Source organism: Apis cerana, linkage group LG1 (genome assembly GCF_029169275.1).
Source record: "Apis cerana isolate GH-2021 linkage group LG1, AcerK_1.0, whole genome shotgun sequence".
In the NCBI taxonomy this organism is placed as follows: Eukaryota; Metazoa; Arthropoda; class Insecta; order Hymenoptera; family Apidae; genus Apis; species Apis cerana.
In genome coordinates, this window is record NC_083852.1 from 23,041,402 (window position 1) to 23,061,740 (window position 20,339).

At 35.9% G+C, this 20,339-nt stretch overlaps 1 protein-coding gene and 1 long non-coding RNA gene across 6 annotated transcripts in view; one reads left to right on the plus strand and one right to left on the minus strand.

The window, feature by feature from the left end:
• The window catches only part of LOC108002049 (uncharacterized), an 83,513-nt gene extending 80,902 nt beyond the window's left edge, over positions 1–2,611 (plus strand). For both annotated transcript variants that reach the window (XR_003698682.2, XR_009833433.1), the window contains one exon: positions 2,131–2,611. This is a non-coding gene — a long non-coding RNA (uncharacterized LOC108002049). The remainder of the gene's footprint in view (positions 1–2,130) is intronic.
• LOC108002046 (glutamate receptor ionotropic, kainate 2) overlaps positions 1–20,339 on the minus strand; it is a 191,366-nt gene that overhangs the window by 53,063 nt on the left and 117,964 nt on the right. The window lies entirely within an intron of this gene.

The following is a 20,339-nucleotide window of genomic DNA, read 5'->3' on the forward strand; positions in this document are numbered from 1 at the left end:
ATCTGAAATTTCAACATTTGTGATATTCGCGTCAGAAACTTGGTCCAACTTAATTATAAATCAATTAGCACGTTAAAATTAATACACCGCGCGTGTCGCTTGGCGATATAAATCCCTTCAAAAATTCCCCCGCTCGATTTTCGAATACTTCCCCTTTCCCCCTCTCCGAAAAAACTCATCTTCGAGAACCAGTTCCGGCTCCTCGAATCCTTTCGTAAAAATGAGGATGAAATGACGCAAAGTGGCGGAAACTTTCGAGCGTAAAATTGCGGAAATTGTGGAACGATTTGTAAGTTGAAGCCGAATAATGGCATTCGAAGGAGTTCGAATTAAATCCTTTCCCCCCCAAGGCAAGCCACGTGCAAGCCTGTTTTCGCAAGAGTCACTGCGAGTTAGAAATTACAATCCCCCTCCGCCTCGTAGTCATCCTTGCGCGAAAGCGGATTACCATTCGTAATCGCGCAAGAAAAATATGGGGCTCGGAGGGGAGAGGGGTGCCGTTCCCAAGCCTAGGTCGGACACGAGTAATTCGCGCGAAAGTAATGTTATTATTATTCGGCGCCCCCTTATCTCGACATTCGCGAAGGAGCGACGCACGATGGGCTTAAGAAGGGCCAGGGACCCGCACGATATTTTCAACGAGGGAGACGAGCAACGTGATGCTTGGACCGCTTGCAGCAGCGATTGGACCGACACCTCCGCTTTGGAATGTCGGGGTGAACAATTTCTGCACGTCTTAATCTGATCTGGATAACTCGTCCAGTTGGGTACAGGAACAAAAGTTGGAACGGATTATTTATTTGATCGGATGGTGAATGTTGTAAATGCGCGAGAAAATTTTTCTCCATATTTATAATTCATTTTTACAGAAGCGTGAAATTAAAATAATTCTACTTGCACAATCGTGGAAAATCTCAGATATAACTTTAACTTTTCGTGTAGAAAGTTGGGTGGGAAGAAAGTAAAAATTATTCTGATATTTCGGTTGTTATATCGAGATATGAGGATTCAAAGTTTCTATGGCGTTTGACATGGGCGGACGAATATATCTTTCCAAGAATCGTTACGTTTTTCCAGGAATTGCGTCTGGACTTTGCGATAGGTCAGTGAGACGAGGTGCGAGCGAGAGTTTCGAGCAAGCGAAAAGGACGAAGATAATAACCGATTAAAAATTATCTTTTTCTTTACACGACGATATCTCGGAAATCTGAACTCGTATCGAGATAAATCAAAAATAGTTTTAAAGGGTAAGGTTCTGCGTTTTTAATGATCGTTCTTCCGAATTATATAAGTTTATAATCGAATTAATTTTAGTCGAACTTCAAGCTAAACTTGGATAGATATGTTTATTTCTGGAAAATTGCTCGTAACAAATTTAACGATAGCATGTTGAAGACTTTAAATTGATTTAAAAGTTATCCCAAGTTCTTTAAAATAAGATTTAAGAATTAAAAAGTTAAAGCGCGATGGAAACAATTAAACCGATTCTAGAATTCAACAAGCAGAATTTAATTTTGTGAGTTGATGTTGTACATATTATCCAGTTTTATACTGTATGTAGATACAGGAAGCATGGTATATAGTACATTTCGTGACTGAATTGTATAATATTGTTATCCCTCCTGTGTGCAACTCATCTTTCTTCTGCTACTTGTCCGTATTTTCGTTGTTTAATTTACATAATTAAAAGAGCAGGGGCAGCAGATAACTAGAGATCCATAAGATATATTACGAGGTTAGTTATTTTGCAAGCGAATCTCTGATGCCTACATAGCAAGCAAAAACGAGCTTCTTGAATATATCAAAAACTCGCAGTACTCGTCTGAAATTATACACACTTAACTTCAAGTATAAAAATAAAATAAAAGAATTGGAATTTTCGTTTCTCCTTTCTATTTATTTAAAATTATATTTTTTTTCCAATATCTTTTTTTTTATCAAAATTATTCTTTCTCCTATGGTTTTTCTCTTTCATTCCGTGTCAAATCTTTCGAATTCTTTCTGCCAATATTTTTATAAGTTCATGGATCAGAGATCACAAAATCATACGAGCTTCGATATTCGCAATTTACCGTTGATTCAAGTGATTCAAGCCAGTAGACCATTGTAACGTAATGTTTGATATTTCAGAGTTCCTTCTGCCAACGTGTAATGTGATAAACGAGAGGGCCTGGTCTCAGTGTCGTCTTTATGCAGGTGCACGTGCCTCCGCTTAACTATGGCATAACTACTGGGTCGGCGAGCTTGTGACAAACTGCATCGTATAAATACATCGCGTGAATGCGTGCGGTTATTTTTTACCGGATAAGCTCTTTCGAGCACGGACGCTCGTGTGACTGATAAAATTTATGCGTATGAACTGGTCATGTATTATTTATTATTACTGTTTATTCGAGATTTCTATATGCTGTGTCCAACAAAAGTTATATCTGTGATGATTTGTTAATATTAAAATTAGCTTCTTAAGAGATCAAATAAGATTCTATATCAATTTTATTATGATAATTAATTTGAAATTTATAATATTTTGCAAGTGAAGAAATTGTAACTATATGTTATGTTTTAATAATTAAATATATTGAAAAAAATATAAATATTTTTTCACATTGAATTGACTGATTGAGAATTACTATTGATTGACAATGATTGATCATTAACTGACTCCAATTTTAGAAATAATTTTAAAATTCCCTCCACTTCATTTCTTCCTTTTCCTTTTTCTCTTTCATTCACTCATATATACCAGGTTCTTACACAATATTTATTCTGGAATATCGCTTGTTTTTAGAGATATAAAAAAATAATTCAAGTAAACGTTGAATGGTTTTAAGAGGCATTTAAAACGATGAAATTAGTTTCTTCATATGTAGTTAAAAATATATGAATAATTTTATTATTTTAAATAGAATGATATATTTTTTAATATATTAATAGATTATTTATTACAGCATTATTTACTATAAAAAATTATTAAACTATTTATAGTAACTAATCATTAAATATTTCGTAAAGTAAGCATTTTTTAACTTACTTACCTAGTTAAAAATTAGTTAAAATAAATTGATTTATATGTTAAAAGACATATAATTCTCATTAAAAACGTAAAGTTGATCTTCTCAAGTCTTTTGCGAAGAAATTAATAATATTCGTATAAAACTTCTTAAAACCATTTAATTTTTATTTAAAATATTTTTTAATATTATGAAAAGCAAGCGAGATATTTCCAGATATCCTGTATATATTCCATAATCCCTTATTAGATTTATGTAAATTGTTAAAAAAATGATTAATTCTTTACAATATAGAAGTAAAAAGATAAGTACACAAAGGTAAGTATAAGATAGGTAAGTATATTAAATTCTAGAAAAATTTCGCGTACCATTACCGTTAATATTTTATTTTCCTAAAACATAAAAATTTAAACAAAAAATTTGTATCTCAGAATTCCAGCAATATTTGGCAACAAAATTTTAATACAAATTTTCGACTTTGTACTAGGAACACAAAATACAATAGGATGTAGCACGTGAAATTTTTTACAAAAATCAAACTTTGAAAAATTTTGGCTAAAATTTCGATTTTTCATTCAGGAGAATATAATTCTAGAAGAGGTGGCATAAGAAAAATCAATTTATCAAAGATATTAGTTAAAAAAATTAGACTTTTTATTAAGAGCATATGATATATAAAGAGGTGGCCCGAAAACGATTCTGGCAAAAATCTTCGACTTTGTATCCGGAAAATATAACTTGATAGGAGGTCGTACGAGAAATTTTTCCAAGAATTTCAACAGTTCTTCGAAATGACGCCAAATTCTCGGAATCTCTAAAATTCTTGGAAATGACGTCGAATTCTTGGAAATTTCCAAATTTCTTAAAAATTGTTACTTTCTGGCTAAAATTTTCGATTTCGTATTAGGAGAATATGATACGATAGGAGAAAAATTTTTCCAAGAAATGACGCCAAATTCTCGGAATCTCTAAAATTCTTGGAAATGACGTCGAATTCTTGGAAATTTCCAAATTTCTTGGAAATGACGTCAAATTCTTGGAAATGTCGAAATTTTGAAATTATTAATTTTTGATTAAAATTTTCGACTTTGTATCAGGAGAATATAACTTGATAGGAGGTCGTTCGAGAAATTTTTCTAAGAATTTCAGCAATTCTTCGGAAATGACGCCAAATTCTCGGAATCTCTAAAATTCTTGGAAATTTCGAAATTTTTAAAAATTGTTACTTTTTGACTAAAAATTTCAACTTTTTATTAGGAGAATATAATTTCGATATTAATAATTTGTTCGTAAATGGACGCGTAAAGAACATATGAAAATCAGGCTTGTTTTTCTAAATGGTATCGTATATTTTTTATACATAAAACCATGTATGTCAACATTTTCTGAAAATTATTAGACCATTCTGTATCGAAAAATTATTAATTCAAAAAATAATTAAATATAATTAAATATTTTCTAAATTAATAATTATAGAAAATAATAATTTGATTACAAATATTAAAATAAAATAATGGTCTTTTTACAGAGAACGTTGTGTTGCATTTAGTTATGCATTAAAAAATATACATACAATTCTATTTAAAAAAACAAAGCTGATTTTCGTATAATTTTTACGCATCTAAGTATAGAGAAAATAATCGTATTATGCCTCCCTCGAAACCATTCAATTTTTATTTGAAACGTTTTTTTAATATTTCTAAAAGCAAGCAATACTTCGGGTAATATTTTTACGTAGAATATCCGGTATAGAATGCCGGATACGTGGAATAATTTTCTATTCTATTAAACACATGATTTTCATAATTCTTTCTCTAGATCTTACGTGGCCGAACGCACAGAATGCCAAAGAGAATAGGATCGTTTCGAAGAAAGTTTTTTCCAAGAATGTTACGTGATATGAGAAGGATTATACCGGTTGAACGTGATGAGAAAATCACATTTATCTTTTATCAGAAAGTGGGATATTTTTTTCTTTAGAAATAGAATCTTCGTAGAAATATCAATTAAATCTTTGAATAAAAAATAAATTCTACGTCAAATCGTACTATTAAATTTTTTTTATCATGAAAATTTTTCCTTCTTACAATCAACTATTTAAACGAAAAAAATAAATAAATAAATAACAATATTCTATACATTTCCTTTAACAAGACTTTGCAAAGCTTTTCAATTTTCTTTTAAATTGAAAAAAGGAAAAATTTATATTTTACAAAATAAAACGAAATGAAAAAATTGGAGAAAACGTTGTCCAAGATGAAAGCTCGTCGTCGAATTACCAATTAATGCGTCTACGTATCTTCAAGATATATTTCCAATCATCGAGGAACGTAATAGATAAGATGCAAAGAAAAAAAAACAACATCCCTCCTCCTAATACGAGAGAAGAAATTTATTCCAGCAGTCTATTTTTCTCCAAACGTCTCGCGATCACAGCAGCTAGTTATCCTTCCGCAAGTTTCGAGAATCGTTAAGAAAGGAAAAGAAAACAAGGAAATGTTTTACCAAGTTGCTCGCATCCTACGTTTGCTCATCATTATATCTCGATATTTTTCGTTCTTCCTCTATCTGATTTATGTTGACTCTAAAAATCGCTTCTCCTGCCTTATTTCCAATCTTTTCCTCCAATTTGCCAGAAATAATTTGACAGCCTTCCTGAATGTATTTGATTTTCGTTGAAAATATATGAAAGATACGAAAATAATAATAAATATGTATATATATTTCTATCCTGTTCAGCTTAACGGTAATAAAATTCTTTTATACTCGAACATTAATGAAATTACACACTCATACAATAAACATGGAAAATTATCCCATTTATTCATAATTATTTTTCAATTTCCAGAATCACTTTTTAAATTGAAAAGAATTTCGAATATTTCATTTCTACAATTGTTAAAAAATATAAAGGTGCAAGATCAATGTTCGATTATATATATATATACAAATCGGTAGTTTCATTAAATAACTTACGATTGGAAACAGCGTGAAAAATGATCCGCGAATAAATACCGATATCTCGCTCGACGTTTCCCTTAGCTTCGATCAGCCCGATATTATTCTTCACCTGCTCTGCATGGCACTGCACGTCGTCTATATTGAAATAAGCAAACAGTCTCCCAATGGGAGATTACCGGAGAGAATAACTGGTTGCAGTCTGTCGGCCGTTTTGTCGAATATATCGTAACGTACGGTGAGCTGGCTATTGCGCAATAAATATCGTTCCTCTCGAGGAAAGTGGCGAAAAAAATTGATGCAATTGACATTCACATCGACGCTATTCCTGATTTTAACGATTCGTACAGATTTGATAAATCGAAATTAGTATTGAACTGGATATGAAAAATAATTTTTAGATCGAGATATCGAGACGGTAAAAAGGAAATATTCCATTGCATTTCAACGAGTTAGAATTCGCAAAAATAACACTCGTGTCATATATCTAAATATGTTTGATGATTCCTTCCCCCTCTTTCGTTTCACTTCATTTCGTTTCGATTTCGATCAATATTTCACTAGTAAAACGTAATGAAAACGAATTTGTTCTGTTCGCGGTGATCATGTTGCAAAATTTTGCAAAATGAAACTCTCCAACTATCGGCATAACGACTTTTCATTTCTATTTCGAAAGAAATCCCAAGCTTCCCATAGAGCTCATCAACGTGAATAAATACGTGTATAATTAAAAATCCATGCTCGACTTGGAAATTGAGAAAATTTATTTCTCAATCCAAACAGATAATAACACCTTCTCCAATAAAATATATAAAATTTTACATGAAATTATACGAAATTCGGAATACTCGAACTGTATACTCACCGCGAGTAAATTTAAATATGCAAAAATATACAAAACGTCGAAAGTTAACCAAAAGAATTAAGGAATTCTCCCTTTATTAATTCAGATTCCTTAAAGTGGTTACAGTTAGAAATTAGAATTTCAACGAGCGCAAACATCTAATCACCCTCTCCCCTCACCTTCGAAAGAACGAATCGAAACGAGCCCGTCCTCCCCTTTGGATTCCATTTGCCCCGTTATCGTGCCACCTGCACAACATTCCGGAAACGGTACAGCTCAAGATGACTACGTCCCGAAATGAGGTTTCCATCAGTTAGTTTGCAAATTTGGAAAAGTTACTCTTCCGGCCGAGTTTCGGCTCCGGAAGGGCCTCCTCGCTCAAACTCGCATTAGCGCGATCAGGAAGGGAGTAAACTTTTCCAACGGGATTTGCTCCCTTATCTTCGAAGCTGGCACGGTAAAGGCATTCCATCTAGGGGGATGAAAGACATTTCTTCTTCTTTTCCGGAAAACCAGCACGTGTACGGGTTCGCTCTTCATCGTTCAGCTAGAACTCCGCGTGTACATTCCTGCCACTCTGTCTTCCCTTTCGATCGTCCCCTTACACGATCTTTATCCTTGAACCTCGATGTTTCTTGGGCCAACGATCTTTGCCCCTGCACTCCTCTCTCCTAGCGTTGCAGAGAACGATCCCTTTGAATTGGAATTTGTTGCTCGTTTCGTGCCTCTTGGGAGGCGATCGAATAATTGGAAAGAAAGAATTTTCGTGCTGCGCGGCGAATGTTGCGAGACTTTTCTTCGAAACTTCGAAGAAGCGAGGGTTTTTTGTCTCTTTTTTTTTTTCCTCACTTTTTAATTAATGAGGTCGCTTTTAAGAAAGGGGAAGTTGATATTTCGGCGAGCCAAAAATCTTTGAAAAACATCAAAGACTATAATTAAAAAGTTTCGTCAGTGTGACGTTGGTTAAAGCTTCGTTCTTTCGTCAAAGAAGAAAATCCTCGTTCGTCTTGTCCCCTTCGAATAAATAAATATTCATCCAATGGCCACGTGGAAACGTGCGCACAATGTATTCGTGATTTTATTTCAAAAGGACAAGTGAAAAGGTGAAATTAAAATGGTGATTAAAAAGCAAATGTCGTCGGAGCAACGTTACGCTTAATTTGGATTTACGTTCAAAGAAGACGACATTCTCATTACGCGAAAGATATTCCATTTGCAAATTTACCGTGCAACTTTTACTGTGCGATACGTTTGATATATTATACTTGTAATTAACGTATTGTCTTGTTCGAGGATTAAGAAACGCGACTACGAAACGATAATTGACGAAAGGATATTGAAACATGGATCGATTAACAGAGATCGATTAATAATATCCTTTCTCAAACGTTCTATGAACACATATTGCATCAACAGAAGAAAATGTATTAATTTTATTCGTTTCGGTTCATCTCTTCTCAAGAGAGACAGAAGAAGAAGAAGAAGAACAAGAACAAGAATAAGAAAAAGAAAAAGAAGAAAAAGAAGAAGCAGAGGCGGTTAACTCGAATTCCTGTGGGATCATAAATCTGGACAGGCAAACACGTGTCGATGAATAAAATATGATCTTCGAGTGTTTGAATCTGTCAAGCAGACACTTTGTCGAATGAACTCCTCTCGAGAATCTTGAAAAGTATTTTATTATATTTTATTTTATTTCTTTTAATATTTCTCGTAATACGAAGTTTTCTAATAAATTATTACATAAAAAAGAAAACAATGACTTTCTCCTTTACGAATAAAGGAATAAAGAAATTGATATTTAAAATTTGATGTAACGGATATTGCAATATTTTGAATAGTTAACAGAAGATGAAGTTTCCAAGTTTATACTGGCGAAAATACGATATGTACATGATATTTTATTCCAGAATCTGCGCGTTCAATATGAATGTCGTGTAGGAAGCTTTTTCCGATAAATCATGAAGCCAGCAGTGTTTCGATGGCCGAATAAACCTTGGATTTGTACTGTGTATCATGAACAAATTTTTATCTTCCTCCCGGCTATTCGAAGGAGCCTTTGAAAAAGAGGATAATTAACTTTGTAGAGACGAGGATATCGATGGATAATTAAAACGAATACGATTTTAAAAATATCGTGTTCGCTCGAAATCATATTCGTTTCAATGTCTTTGAACTGGCCTTTTTATTCGCTCATTATCGTTTTTAATTAAACTAGAACGATTTTTCTATAATATTATTCGAATTAAAGGTTTTCTAGTTGTTTTTCATTTCAACTAACAATTTTTATAAAAAGAAAAAAAAACATAAACCATCTTTTGAATGATTTTTTCTTAATTTTTCAAACTTGTGATCAATGTTTAAAGAATAGCGCAACCCTTATCTGTAGATATAATAAATCTAAAGATAATGTATTTGTACTTAACGAATATGAAAAGTTTAGAAATCAATGTAAAACGCTTCTTTGATTGATTTCTTATTCTTCAAATTTTCAATTGACAAATTAATCAAGTCGTAATACTACGAATTAAGCAATTGAAATTGTTACTTGATTAATTTGTCAATTGAAAGCTTGAAGAAATAAAGAAACTTTTTAACCCTCTGTATTATTTTCAAATACTTGACTCAACGCTATTTTCATTTGCTCATATCAAATAAAACACTGGAATATGAACACCCAGTTTTTCACGGCAGAGAATCTTCACGCGATATCAAGTTTAAGCGCGAATCGAAATGGAGAATTATTGCTGACCTGTCGATCGTGCAACTCGATATCCCAATAAAACCTAGTCTTTAACCTCTTTTCCACAGTTTCCACGATATTGTTTACCCCTGACCTTTTCCGCCGCGATGCATTTCGAAGCGTCGCGTTTCGCATCGAAAATCTCTCGATTTCTCCAAAACGACCTAGCGCCTCTTAGCTACTCTCAAAGCTTTAAAATTTTCGGATAAATTTGGATAATTCGAAGGCGACGCGAGATCGACGAAAATTGGAAATCGTCAAAACACGAGGAGGAACTGCGATTCAATTTTATTTATCGGTATAGAATATTGCGCATCATAAGTTTTTACTTACAGTCGGATGAAGAATGTTTGAAAATGGCGGATGTAAAGTGGGTCGCAGAGACATTTTCACGGAGGAGAATTCTTCTCACTGGCGAAGACAAACGAGCGTTTCGACTCCCAGTTTTCGAGATATTTGCGAGTTGACGTGAAACGTGAACAAGAATCACACGTGGTGATGCATCGATTCTATTCCGATGCATCCTTGGACGTCGATGCTTCGTGCAACAATTTATTACACGAGGTTTCCATCCTCTTCTTGAAGAGAATGGATGTCTGAGACGACGGTTCTCCAAATTATGACGCGATATCGGTAGTAATAATCTATTCCACATTTTCAAAATAGAATGAAAAATATAGGAAATGAATAAGAACAGAAAGAGATAGCATAAGAGACAGTATAAGATATAAGAGTGATTAAACGAATGAGAATGGAGAAGCAAGCTAACAAGAATATGCAGGAAATGCATGGAATCACGAATTTTTAAGAAGTAAGGAAATGGTAACTTTAGAATTTCAGCCTCGATCGAAGAATCGTAACGTTTTCAAATGAATTAATATTTGTAATATTATAACCATAATTGCGAATAAAAATGTTTAATAATTTTTTCATGTTTCAACATTCTTTTTAATATTCTTTTCGTAAGTAAAAATTCTACGCGAAGGGGAAAGATTTATAATTTTTTTCACAAACAATCCCAAAGTTACACGATAGCTGAATTCGTACACATCTTCATATATCGAATACAAAAGTGATCGATTTGACATGGAATGATTCGATCACGTCATTAACCCTTTCAATCCGTATTGGTTTTTAAGCCATATATCAATATTGACGGAGTGTTTAAAGGGGCGAGGCACGCTCGTAACCTAAATTCGTTTTAAAAGCTTGTGAACAAATAATAAAAAAAATAGCCTTCAAAGGATTGGAAAGCTCTGGGTACGGAGCTCTGAACGTTAAACCATCTACACCAATTTTCACCTCCATCGATCTTCACGGGATAATATTGGGAACCAATTTCGTCCCTGGATTTTTCCTTTTTTTTTTCCCATCATGTACGCGTTAACAAAAATATAAATTCCAATTAATTTAAACATTTAATTTTCCAATTTAATTGCGAAACAGAACCCGCTGGAAAAGAAAGGTAACAGTAATCAAGTTTTTTCGTTTGAAAAAATATTTCATTGCAAGACTATTATTAACACTCTTAATCGGTTTTCGAAATTAATCGGATTCGATAAATTCCTTTGAGAATCGGATTCAAACGATCCGTCTGAAATTTTTATTTTTATTTTCATTTGTTTATTTATTTTTTTTTCAAAACTCTTCCTTACGAGACTCAACCAAAAAAAAAAAAAAAAATAACACCTTTTTACACTTTTAAAAGGTGTTATGTAACTAAACAGGCGGCGTGAGTTACAAAGAAGCGTGTATGACAGAAAATGTCGGGTATGCCGGTGAGTGCATTCGCAAAGACTAGTTAGAACCGGATGAACGTTAGAAAAACTATCTCATTAGCAGAGATACTTAGAGGAAAGAAACTGCTGCTTCGTATATCAGCCTCGTTTTTTCTTCCCCTGGAAAACGGAAGAGTTATGTAGCTTGATAATTATTCGCATTTTTGCAGTCAGACGTGTCATTCGGGACTAGTGTTTATCATGGAGGGAAAAGCTCAACGTTTTAAATATTTCCTTTCGAATAAAACTCCACGAATCATTCTTTCTTAACGTTTTCATCGTATCTTGTCGTTTCATCTTCTTTGTAAAATTTTTGAACTACTCTATTCTTTTACTTAATTCGCCACGAACAATCGATATAAGATATAATTATAATATTTCGAGCGATATTTCTGACGCTGTACATTTCATACCAAATATATATATATATATATATAAATATAAGTGTATTAAATTATTTAAGATACGAGAATTCACGAGGAAAGATCAAACGATATGAATAAAACTTTTACCTGGTCATGCATAAATCATGAGCGAGGTCGTCAGAGAGAGAAAGAGACTCTTCTGCCAAACAATGCTAATTACCACGTTCTTCCATGGCTAAAAAGTAAGTCAATTATCAACGACTCTATGGAACTGAGTCCCTATATACTTCTACTTATTTATTTATTTTGGCGATAAATGTAAAATACAAGAAAAAGAAAAAAATAATTGACAGCATATATATATCAGAAAACTTCAAATTCTCAAATTTTAAATCGCACAACTTTCTGCTTTTTCGAAATACTAAAAAAAAAAAACTCTTATTCATTTAATCGATTTCCTCGACGCTTTTTCTCGAGGAGAAGACTGCGAATCTTACGTACAACGAATTACATTCGCACAAATCCAATAACCGTTTAACGGAACGAAATCGACTGTTTGATCGTAATTTAAAATCAACGCGGGGCAGAGACCGTCTCGCTGGATCAGCCTCCGAGAGAAAAGTTTTCTAATTAATCGAACGAGTCGGTGGATAACACCCCCTCCCCTCCCCGCCGTTGAAAAATTCTATCGCGCCTCGATCGCCCCTGGCGGAAAATCCAAAGATGTTGCGATCGAGATTACCAGTCAGCCGATAGGAGATTACGGGCCATATAGCCGGATGCGAGGTGGAGGGGAGATTTCTCTCTAAATCGCGCAGCCCTGCCGCTAAATCAACCCTCTATATACCCTTAGGTCGCAACCTTTCGAGACGCTATCGAGAGCTCGTTAAAAAGAAATTGCCCTATCGTAATCGATACGGCCGGAATTCTTGCAAGTTCGCGACGATCTCGATCTCTCTCTCTCGGGGATTGGGGTTATCCAGAGAATAGGATAGACTCTCTTGTAAATTAAGAGAACTATAAGGGCGAGGAGGATGGAAACGGAATCCTAACGGTCGGAAGGAATGAATTTATTCGTCGATGATGAGCCGCGTAAATTGTAAATTGTAAATTGTCGTTAAATTACAGGGAGAGGGATCGTGATTATTAATTTTCACGAAATAATGATGAATCGTTTGGATGGTTGAAGTTGAACGAAAGAAGAGGAGTAGGGGCGAATTTCATTATGGATGGCAGAAATTATGCATTATTAGTTGAAGAAGGTATTTTCTTATTACCAACTTTTTCCAACTTTTTTCAACTCAATTCTGAACACCGTTAAAGTTTCACAAACGACAAAATGCGAAAATAAACTCGCCTAATTCAACTGGAAGGGATCTTATATTCTCTCGACGTAAATAATTCTTCTTATTTATCTCTTTTACGCTTTACGTATTATCACTCGTGGATTCGTTCTTCATTCCATCATTCGATCACAAACTTTTACACAATCGACGAATCACATAGGATAGATTTAATCAATATCAAATTCGACTCGACAAACTGTCGATCATTTCTCATTCATTTCGATTCTCCATACGAAACAGTAGACTCGCAGAAGGATGCGTGAACAGGACGTCGAGGCGACGGCCAGAAGAATTCATTCGACGTTGGATAACGGATGAGGCGAGAAAGTTTGCACGGCAATAACTCATCGTTCACGCCTTATTTATCCAGTCGACCGAATATCGTCGCTCTTACGCCTCGTCAAATCCCCGCGATTGAATTTGAAAATCGTCGAAAAGAGAAATCGAATTCAACGAATCGTAGTCGAAATCGTAGAAAGAATTGTCGATGATTACGATGCGTGCTATTCACACGCGTTTCTCTTCGTATTTTCTGTGATTTCTACGATTGTCCAAAAAAAAAAACGTATCTCATAACACATCGTTTAATTTACACGATTCTCACATCGAAGAATAATTAGATTCGAAAAGAGAAACGAGGAATCTTTAACACCGTTATTGAATTAAAAGTTCGACAAGAGTTTCGCGACAGAGTTTCGCGATACACGGGGCATGAAATGGTGGCGGATCGATGGGAAGTTTCGTTGGAAAGCTCGAGGATACACCACCGTTTCGAGACATTGGTACGCTAATGGTAATTGATTTATGGAGGACAGTTCGGACTTGAGATTTGTGGCCCGTGCACGTGATACACGAGACTGATGGATCCTGAAATTCGAGAGCGCGTTCGTGGTAGCCTCGAATAGTATGCAAACCGTAGTATGAAGGTAGATCGAAAGTAATCACGGTTCGTTAGGGAAGTGGATTGGACACGGTCAATACGCTTAATCTTTCATCTTCTCGATTGCAGTTGATGGAATTTTCCACTGTTACTCCACTGTTGGAAAGAAGGACGTATCCACCGGTTTGTTTGCCCCAAGATAATTAACATGAAACTTGGACATCGCGAAGATTGAAAGTCTCTTCCGAGAGAACACGTTGCCACATTCCGGGAAGAAAGTTGGTAAAGTAATCGGTAAAGAAAGACTTTTTCAATTCACAGAGCAGCGATTCCGATTCGTCGGAATGAAATTTAATTATCCAAATGACTCCTTCTTCCGAGCTTCTTCCCCCTAATTTCAATCTCGACTTTGATTAATCCACGTTGACTCGTTTTCGCATTGTTCCTCGATTGACAGTTCTATCACAGGATTGACACGGGGGTGTATAAGCCACGAAGTCTCGTTGATACACGCGTGCATCAAGGAAGAATCGGTTTCTCGATGAAACCGAGCATTGATAATACAAGCTTTCAGGCATTTTCCTCTTAATTCAGCGTGTCTCGTTCGATCCACTCTCGTTCCTTTTTTTTTTTGTTCTCCAGCGAAGAGGAAGAAATGAAGGGGAGAGAGAAATGAGAGAATCGATGGTTGTGTAACACTTCAACATCGATGCGGCTCCTCGATGTGTGAAATTGAAAGAGAGGGGAAAAAATCTACCACGACGATGTTCTTTCTTTTTTTTCCTCGATTCGCGAAGAATCGAAATGTGGATGTAATCGGATAAAAAGACATTTATTATTAATATATATATATATATTTATGATGTTTTTCCAATACTGCTGCTTCATCATTCATGACAGAGAATATTTCTATTAAAAACTGCGCTTCGTAAAAATTCATTCTACCGTTTATTCAAATATTCCAAAATCCACTATTAACCAATATCCCTTCCATCACCTCTTAATCCCATAATCTTTCCAACGCACCAGTGTATAAAATCTCCTCGCATAATTACGCTCTCTCGAAAACGGAGACCTCCAACTAACCAACCAACCAACCAACCAAGCGTAACTCAACATTCCTGGATAGTATTTCCTCGCTCGAAGAAGGGGCGAAGCCGTTCCGCTTATCATCCACCCTAAAATTCCAAATAAATCTCTATAGCCCCGAAGCTACTATCATCGACACAGCCACCACTTTAACGATAAAATTACTCGCCTCGAGAGTCGGTTTCTCGTGCTTGTTCCGCGATTCTAGGGTGGGTTAACCAATACAAATAAAGGGGCGATGATAGCAAGATGGGGCGGCGGCAGGGGCGATGGAAGGCAAGAACCCCCTCTGACTGATTCAGTGTTCCGGTTTAATCGCTCCTTTTGTTTCGCTTCTGGCGGAGTAGCGTGCCCTCCTTCGAGGGAAGGGGAGGGGAAGAAATGGAACGAGACAGGGAGACAATTATATTGTTGCGGGGGAAACTGGGTCGGTTAAAAGTTATATCGAAGTTAAACTGTGGATATAGCGTGGAATAATGAAAATACGATTCGATTGAAAACGCCGGTTTTCGCTCGCGCGTCTTTTTTTAATAAAACGGATCTCGCCTGGATTCTCGGTCTTTTCATAACGTAAAATGTCTCGTGTCCAGTCATAGTTGCCGTTTCTTTGCGCGTCAACAAATTATGTCAAAACAATTCGATGCTGGATATCCTATCAAAATACGATATTGAATAGTAGGATATACGAGAAAATTTATTTTGAGTTTGCAATAAAAAATCTATGATTAGTGCGAAACGGTACATAAATTTGCAGTAGAAGTCTTTCTGCAAATTATATTTCATTTAGAATAATTAAAAAATAACAATAACAACAACTAAATCTGCGCATTGTAAAAATCCGCTTGTAGAATTTTAATCGATCTCGCTATCCTTCGCCCTCATTTTAAAAAATGAAATTTAATAACTCGTTTTAAATTTTCTCTACACAAATATTAATTCGGGCTAATTCAAGGGGAGTGTGCGATAATGAAAATTCTTTTGATCTTATTTCAGGGAGAGAAATTCATCGTGGCAGGGAAATCGAAGCCTGGTATACACATTTCGACCATGCTTCTTCCCGAAGACACGCTTTCTCTTGGTCACGAGTTTTAAAAAAGGTGCAACGTTTGGGTGCATCTGCATGTTATGAATAGGTATGAAGTGGCGGTCGAGTGGCGCGGGAGCGCCAGGATCTAAATCTTTTTTATGGAAATTGCGACTTAGATCTAGGGAATATTCAAGCGTGGGGAAAAAATTCGGACCGCTTTCGTGGAAACTCGAATACGAAGGAAGAAACGCGTTGTGTACGCGTGTGCAGGGAGAGAAGGGAAAAATCGAGAAGCGAGACGACAACGGATGGAAACGGAGAGGTTAATCGACCTCGTTGTTACGCTTCGGTTAACGAATATATTCGAAAGCGTTTTCTTTCTTGTTCCGCTTGATCAGCTGGCCGTAATTCAATCGGGATCCCCGTTTTAATCGAATAATCCAATCAATTATTCATCATCGAGCAAAACATTTAAGACATCGAATATTTTTTCCAAACGAATCTTTTCACACACCCGATTTCTTCTTCCCGTTTTCACCCTTCACGAAGATCGTGACCGTCAACATCCGACCGAAATTTTAACGATTTCCTCGACTTTCCAACAACTTTTCCATTTCCTTCGTCCCTATCGATCCTAGAATTGAATTTTCCGGAAACGTTATAATGCCGGAGTATTCGAGTTTTAACGACTCTTTCCCCCGATTTCGCAGGTTTTTCGACTTCGTTCCATTCTACGCCGAGTGTACATTTAAATTTCAAGCCCTGTTAAAACCTGAGCTCTCCAACCTTTAATCTGGATTTTTTTAACTTGAGCGTAGATATTTGCGATTTTTTATTTTTCTTTTTTTTTATTTTCGCGATGCGGCTGGAAAATTGAAATTTGGAAACGTTGATAGTTGAGCTTGCTTTAACGAGTTCTCGTAATCGTAAATTTTAATTCTGAGCTCGTTCAGACTTGAGCTTTCGAATTTAAATTATTCTATACCCTTGCTTGCGTGTTTTTCTTTTCCTTTTTCTCTACGCGCACTTAATACTAATGCACGATTCAACGAGCTCTGAGCTTTCACATGTTTTAACATTTCCGCAATCTTGCGGATTTTATACCCTTCTTCTTACCAATATATGTAATCTTCCAGTAGAAATATAAAAATTGGTAGAGTTAATCTATTTACTCCTGTTTTACAGCAAATAAATTATTTCTTTCTTCTTTAGATATGTACAAAGTTGTTATATATTTTTGATTTCATTTCGGACTTTTTTCGAAGAAAACAAAAAGATCCTCGCGATAGAATTCAAGGATTGATCGCGATTCCTCTATCAGAATTCCCTTCGTCCTCGTGGAACGATAAACATTAGTAAATCTTTCTCGATACTTTCACGGAGCTTGATAAAAAGACATATTGCTAAAGTTTGGTCGGAAAAGAACGTGGATAACTCGTGAGAGTTGCATCGTCGAGAAAAGGACGATCCCCACCTCCTCGTCGCGACGTCCGCACAACGGCATAAATACTTTTGCTTTCTTCGATGGGACTTTTATTACCGCGGGGAGAAATTATCAGAAACTTATCGCGATCGTTAAAGCAGCGAGGAGAAGCGTCATTAGCGATTGTGGGATGCCCGATGCCCGATAATCGAAAACGATGACACAACTTTTACGACGAATATCCTTTTCTGATCTCGTATCGATTTCCTGTTACGGCACCGCATTATCTCCTTATGGCCAGAAAAAGCTTGCGTGGAAGAAATAATGAAATACCTCTTGTTATCTAACTTTTTTCTTCGTTTATTTTCTACAAATTCGTTTTTCCATTCTCAGATCGAGTCGCAGGAAAGATTTATTCTTTTTAAACCAGTTTTCCGGTTTCAAAATTTTCCATACTTTATAATACCTTTAATCTCGTAGAAAACATCTCTCGGGAATAATCATAATCGAGAGAACATAAAGGATCAACGTAGATATCGTTCCTTTGATATTTCAATGATTTTCTGAACATTCAAATGGCAAGAGGGGAACTGTTGGGCAATTTTTCAAATCAATGGGAAAGAAAATCGGGGAGATTTTATTGGCCGGAATGCAAAGGAAGATTTTAATGGGGAGGAATCGAAGCGATCCAGTATAAATAATTGAAACGTTTCGAAAAAGAAAGAAAGGAATTCGTTCGATCCCTGTTTCGACATAGAGCCGGTACGGCCATTACGATAAGCCAAGAGCAAAAGCTTCAAAGGACATACCTATTCGAAGGAACTTTGCGGCTTCGAGCTTAGAAACGAGGAAAATGGCCACCGCCTGGTCGAGAGCAAGTCGAAAGCAGCGTTTCGACTGGTCTACCGCATGTTACGTCACATCCGTGAAACGGTGATGGTCTGATTGATCAAAGAGAACACGGATGAGTGTTCCGACCATCCATACCTTTCGTTTCTCTTTATTTTTACTATTTCTCTCTCTCTCTCTTCTCTCTTTTTATTTTTCTTTTTTTTTATTTTTTTTTTATTTTTCTCTTTCCTCTCTTCTTTCCAGACCGTTCCTGACCGGTTTTCCGACGTCGATTACGCTCATCCACAGTCCAAAACGAAGGTACTCTTCTAGGCAAAGTTTTTTCTATTGAGAGAAATGCGCATCCTCCTCCCTCCCCATCCCCGCGGATAAAGACACAAGACAAATTGGATTTACTACCGCCACCATCTCCGACTCTTTTATTTTGCTCCCATTACGATCTCGAATAAACGAGATAAGACCTTGCGATCCATTTCGATGGATCTCTTTTCGAGGAAATTATCGACCAATCGAATCGTACGAATTAATATACATTAAAAACTTATTAGAGACTCGTGTGGGAAAAAATGGATACGTAAAGAATCGCGAGAAATCGAGCCACATCGATAATCGATTCGAGGGAAGCGATCGATTCTCACGGAATGGCATTTCCAGTGGAATCGGTTTCTCGAGCTTTCCCTCGCGCATCCTATGATAAAACACCGGTATTGTCTGGTTACAAATATGGTCGGGATGTTTCTCGATTTGATGGACATTGTTGATTCAACGACAGCGTTGTGTCCCGCCACTTTCGATTGTCCATCCACCTTGAAACCGCAACCGCTATCCAGAAACTACGTTATTTTCTCGCGCGATCCACGACCGCGAATTCACCGTGCGCTCGCGTCATCATTCTGAACCATTCTTGTTCGCGGGTTAAAAGTTCCGATATATATGCTCTTTGCTTTCGACCGTTATTGGAAAGGAATTGCAATTTTTCGCGTGTTCGAGTAGTTTCGCGTGAAATTTTTCGAAATTCTTTTCCGATCTTCTTATCCTCGACGAGAAGTTTCAAGAAAAATTTTCGTAATCGTGGAAAAAATTCGTTTCGATGTTGTTTGATTTGATTATGTATTTGAAAAAATGCGTTATTTTGTATAAATGCAGAGTGTATTTCGATGGAGGATACAATGAGAATATTTAAGCATTCTTTGTGAATCACTTGTGTATAACGTTTTCTTTAAGTTCTATTTTCACGCTTATTGTTCTTTGTTAAAGTTACACTATTTTTTCCTTTTTTTTTTTTCTCTGGAATTGCGAAGAACTTGAATAGGCGGTTTTCAGGAATGAAAATGGAAATTCAAGCAAAGTTCCGGGTGAAAATTGTGAAAGTAAAGTAGAACGTACTTCCACGATATTCCACGTTTCAGAATGGTTTCCGGGGAGTTCATATATCTAAGAATTTATTATACTTTCATTCAATCTGCTCCGAGTTTAACAATACAAACGGTAGCTACTTAGAGGTATCATATTTTTCGAACGTCTTTATCATTCTGTGAAAGGATAATCTTTCTCTTAGGGCGTTCTCATGAAAATCGATCGTGAAACGACTCGACAAAAGGAGCGAGAAGCCACCTAATTTTCAAAGTTGCGCCGCGAATGAATGAACGAATGAAAGAACGAAAAGAAAGGGGTCGAAGAGAAAGGAAATCTTATTTTTATCGAATCTTATCCTCCTCCAGTATTCTGAGAAATCGAAACTTTCATTCAAATCCTTACAAAAGTTTTAACAAGCCGTTTAAGACAATGGTGTCTTCTAACCAGTGACAGAGATCATTGTGATGAGTGAAAGGAGAGACAATTGAACGTAATATTAATCGATAATAGTAGAATCCCTCGTCCTTCGTTTTCTCCAGAAAGAAATTCAAAATTTTTTATCCATTAATTTCCAACCTTCTTCGGCGAAAAAATTCCACCTAATAATTTCAACCTTTCCTACGTATCCATAAAAAAAGGCGAGCCATGCGTAGAAATCGGCCGATCT